At 41.8% G+C, this 5,163-nt stretch overlaps 1 pseudogene; it reads left to right on the top strand.

Moving 5' to 3' along the window:
- The first annotated feature begins 1,540 nt into the window (after nucleotides 1–1,540).
- On the top strand, nucleotides 1,541–3,062 carry LOC115940776 (beta-1,3-galactosyltransferase 6-like; annotated as a pseudogene).
- The last annotated feature ends 2,101 nt before the right edge of the window (nucleotides 3,063–5,163 follow it).

Genomic DNA, 5,163 nt, shown 5'->3' on the forward strand with positions numbered 1-5,163 from the left:
TTTGGATACAAGTCCTTTGTAAAATATATGTTTAAAATGGTTTGCCCTACTCTCCAGTTTTCCTTTTCATTTTCTTAAGGCTGTGTATAGGGATCCCCAAAGAAACCTGTATGTGTGTGTGTATGTGTGTGCATGTGAGCATATATGTGGAGGGGGGTAGAGAGTTTTTAAAATTGTCTCACATGATTGTGTGGGCTGGCAAGTCAGAAATATATAGGGGAGGTCAGCAAGTAGGAAATTCAGGTAGAATTTGACACTGCAGTATTGAGTCCAAAATCTCCACTGTAGGTCAAAAGACTGGAAATTCAGTCAGACTTTTTATGTTCCAGTCTGGAAGTGGAATTCATTCTTCTTGAGAAACCTGTTTTTGCTCATAAGGCCTTCAATTGATTGGATGTAGCTAACCCATATTATGGAAGATGATCTGCTTTACTGAGAGCCAACTGATTATAAAAGTTAATCATATCTAAAACAGTATCTTCACAGCAACATCTGGATTAGTGTTTGGCGAAACAACTGGGCACCATAGCTTAGCCAAACTGGACACATGAAATTAATCATCACAGAGTGTCTGAAGCAGAAAATTTTAATTATGATGAGTCTAATTTATCAATTTTAATGGTTCAAGCCTTTTACATTTTATATATATAAAAAAAAACTTTGCCTACCCCAAGACTGCTAAAATTACTCATAAATATACTTTTATCAATTTTATAAATTAGAAATCTTAAATAGAGGTCTATGTAGAATATGTATTTTGTGTAAGGTATTGGGTAAGTGCCAGTTTTGTTTCTATTTGTCTATTCAGTGTTCCAGCACTATTTGATGAAAAAACTATGGTTTTTTCCACTGACTTTCTTTGGAACCCATGTTAAAAATATGTAGACCAGATATATGTGATGTATTATTTTCATAAGTTTTTGTAAGCAAGACTCATTTCCTCACCTCCTGTTTCCAAAACGAAATTCTTGAGAAAGAGATTTATTTGAAATAATTGGTTCACCTGATTGTGGGCCTGGCAAGAATCTTGTTTTGACAGAGTATTTTCACTTCACTTTTTCAAACTCTAAACATGTTACTAAAAAGTGTCTTAGAGAAACTTCTGGAAAGGTCAAGTAAGGACTTCTTATATCCACTCCTCTATAAGAGAGACACACAGAGAGAGACAGACACAGAGAGAACACTGGCAAAGTGGTCAACATCAACTTTTTCAAAACTTTGTAAATGACCCAAAGGTGCAAAAAGCTGGAGAACATTTCTTTAAGAACAACAATTAAATCTTAGTGAGAACTGTAAGCTCTGAGGATGCTCTATTCCTACTCACCTCCACAGGTCAGTGGTAGTCTTGAAAAAGAAAGGCCTAAGAGCAAGAGTAACTAAAAACAAAACAAAACCCCAGCAGTGTAGTAGCCACTGAAGGGACAATTGTTTGGGAAGTTTCCAAAAAAGCCCACTGCCAGAGAACTGTCACTGTTTGACCTGACTGGAAGCTTCCTGGAAATGCCCATTCACAGGGCTTTGAACTGACTCAGAGTTCACGCAGTGAGGAAACATCTGGTTGATAGTCAAAAACAAATAATAGCAATTGTATAAAATTGCAGCTGCAATTTTAGGCAGAAAAACTAGTTAGGGCAAAAAATTCGGGCAGAAAAACTCGTTAGGGCAAAAAAAAGATGGCCAAGAAAATTACATAGGAAAATCAAGGGAATAAATGTTCACAAATGGCTTTGAAAGGTTACACACTATTCCTAGAGACCCAGATGGCAGAATACATGGGCAAGGATAGATGGATGCTCAGGAAGATAATTTAAAAGATCCTAATCTTTCCCCTATGGAAACTCTGAATTACTGCACAAGCAGGAAATGAAAGCTAAGAAAGAACTGTAAAGTATTAGAGCATTGAAGGCATACTGCAACATATATACACAGAGCCTCTTTGCAAATGGTGGAAGATTTATTGCTTTAAGTCATTTAAGAAAGTTTCTACCAGTCACTAGCTGACTATGAAGCTTACCAAAGATTTTGTTGGCTCCACACAACAAAGAATATGGAATGTACAGAATTGATCCAAATAAGTAATCAAGCAGCAAAGTAACAAACTTTTGGAAATGGGGGTAAAGGGTGAGTAGGGCTGATTTCTAGAGTTCCTATATACTAGCTTTTCCCTGGCCCTCTGCCTCCACCACCAGTGGACATGGCCTGCCCGTTGACTTCAGGGCCTTGGGTTCTTCCCACATGTGCGTCATGAAGCTGCTGTGGCCTGCCTGGCAGCACCAGATGGCACTAGGCCTGGGTGGCCTGGCACATGGCACATGGCTGGCAGTGGCATGGCAAGGCAGCCCAGATGATGTGTAGGCATGCTTCATGGTGGGCACAGGCAGCCTGGGGGTGGGGGAGGGGTGTGCCCTGGGGTATGAGCAGGCACAGCATGGTGGCCTACTGCTGCTGTCCACAATGCGCAACACGTACAAGAACCTCACAGCTAAGGAGCTGGCCATGCTGGCTGAGCATGTGGCCTTCAAGTTTGTGCTCAATGCAGACTTGTTCATGCAGCTGGACCGGCTGCTGGCCAACCTGCACATGTGTGACCCTGTGCATTGCACCCACTTCTACTGAGGCTTCCTTTTAGGCCAAGTCCATGTCAAGCCCAGGAGCACTAGTACGAGGCCACCTGGTTGCTCTGTGACTACTAGCTACCCTACACGCTGGGAGGTGGCTATGTGCTCTCAACCAACCTGATGCACTACCTGTACCTCAGCCACACTTGTGCACATGGCACAGTAACTTAGGTGTTCCTGGGTGCTTGGCTCTTGTCTATGGACATACAGCATGTGTACAACCCAGGCTTCAACACCAAGTGCAAGTACTGTGCCTGCAGTAGCCAGTACCTGGTGACACACAAGCCCAGCCTAGAGGACATGCTGGAGAAGCACCACATACTGATGCAAGAGGGCTACTTGTACAAGCAGGAGGTGCAGCTGTGGCTCTCCGACATCTATGACTGGTCCCCACCTCCCTCACAATGCTGTCAAAGAGGTCATACCCTGAGCTGCAGCCACTGACCTGCCATATGTCACAATGGCTCTGGAAGGAGGCCAGGACAGATGCCTTGGGAGGTGGCCACAGCCAGAGTCATTTGTGGGCCTGTGGAGCAGCCACTGAGGTGGCCTCCCACTGACCTTGCATGGGCAAAGTGACAGGTTCTGGCTAGTAGTCCAGAATCAGTCCAGCCCTTGAGAGGACCTCATTTATTCAGTGACCAGTGAGGTTTTCAGGCAGATGCCAAGCAGTAGTGGATAGAGCCTGGGTCCCAGCTCTAGCAGGTACCAAGGGCTGTGCACCCCAGTGGCCACAAACAGCATCTTGTTCTGGGTCTAGGAGACCTATGGTGCTTGCCAGGGCAACACATTATGTCCAGGCAGAAATGTCCTGTCCCTGGATTTCAGCCAGCATTGGCCTAGACTGGGAAGATGCCCAGTTTGGGTATGATGGCAGACAGCAGGGGGCTTACAGCCCCACCCCAGCCTGTCCACTTGCTGTCTTCTCCCAAGGTAGGGGCAAGCACCTAAAGGCTGGAGCTGACAGGCACTTGCAGGCCCTGACCCCAAAAAAGAAACTGGACTTGTTCAGGGGTGAGGACTATGTCATGTCCTGCATCCTGTGTAGACCATCCACCTAGGAAATCACTGCACCAAGAGCTGTGGGGGCAGGGAACTGACCCTTGCATGTTGCAGCTTAGCTGTGTTGTACTTCAGTGGTTTTTATCAAAACTGCTGTAGATTTATTGGGTTAGGTTACCTTCTTCAATGTCTCATGTTGGTATCATTTATCATGTGGAAGTCTAAAACTTAACTTTGTATTATATTAATTAGCTTCAATGATATTTTGGTCTGTGTTGCTCTAGAATGAATTCATGTTAAAAGCAATTCAGTACTAGCCTGTGACTTATTTATAAATATTGTAAATTTGTGTAGGTAAGAGTTTAAGTTGGGAGTGTGTAGGTCTCAGTATTTTTAAAATTATTTAAGGGAAGACTTTTCTATCAAAACTTGGAATTTTTGGATCAACCTGCTTTTATGGCTTGAGTTGTAGACCCATTCCTGCATGTGTTTAAATGTGGAAGAATTCTAAAACTAACCAAAAAATCAGAAAAACAAAATAACTAGTTTTTAACAAAAAATATGAATCATGCAAAGAAATTGGGAAGCCGTGCAGGAGGCGGCCATAAGATAGTGGTCCATATCCTGCTATGGCTTGTTAGTTCCAGAGAAGCTTTGTCCTCCAAAATTCTAGGTTTATATTTTGATCTGACTGACAAACGCATAAAAGCACAGTGGGTGATCATTTCAAACACAGACAGAAGTGATTTCCACTGTCTAAAGAACTTAAAGGGAAAGAACACTTGTATTTTCCTTTTGGGTACAAGTGTTTAAGGAAACCTCTGTCAGGTCACCGGCTAAACATGTAGCTAACAGAGCAGAGACATCATGATCACACATGACAAAGAATACAACATTTGCAAATAGTTTGGAAAAGTCCCCTTTTAAAGAAACAATAATTTTGCTTATCATCAACCAACAATTGAACTCCCTGGAGAAGGGGAGAATCTGATTTCCAGAATCAGTACATTATGATGGTCAATATGTCCAGTTATGAACAAGAACAACAAATTACAAAGCATTCAAAGAAACAGAAAAGCATGGTTTATTCAAAGGAAAAAGAAAAATTGATAGAAACCAACCCAGAGGAATGTTGGACATTGAACTTGATGACACAAAGACTCTGTCTTAAATATGCTCAAAGACCTGAAGGAAATAATGAACAAACAAATAAAGGATATCAGAGAACAATGTATGGGCAAATAGTGAATATCAATGAAGAGAAAATAATTATAGGAAAGAACCAAATAGAAATACTGCATCTGAAAAATACAATAGTTAAAATAAAAAATTCTCTAGAGCAGCTCAATACCAGATTCAGATAGGAAGAATCTGAGAACTTGAAGATAGAATAATTGAAATTAGCCATTCAGAGGAAAAATAAAAGAGATTAAGAGGAGTGTACAGAGACCAAGGGGTTTGTGGGACACCAGTAACCTTAACAATATACATATTATGGGAGTCTGAGAAGAGAGAAGAAAAGGAGAAGACAAAAAAATTTGAA

Source organism: Leptonychotes weddellii, chromosome 4 (genome assembly GCF_054177405.1).
Source record: "Leptonychotes weddellii isolate Sample4059 chromosome 4, ASM5417740v2, whole genome shotgun sequence".
Taxonomy (NCBI): Eukaryota; Metazoa; Chordata; class Mammalia; order Carnivora; family Phocidae; genus Leptonychotes; species Leptonychotes weddellii.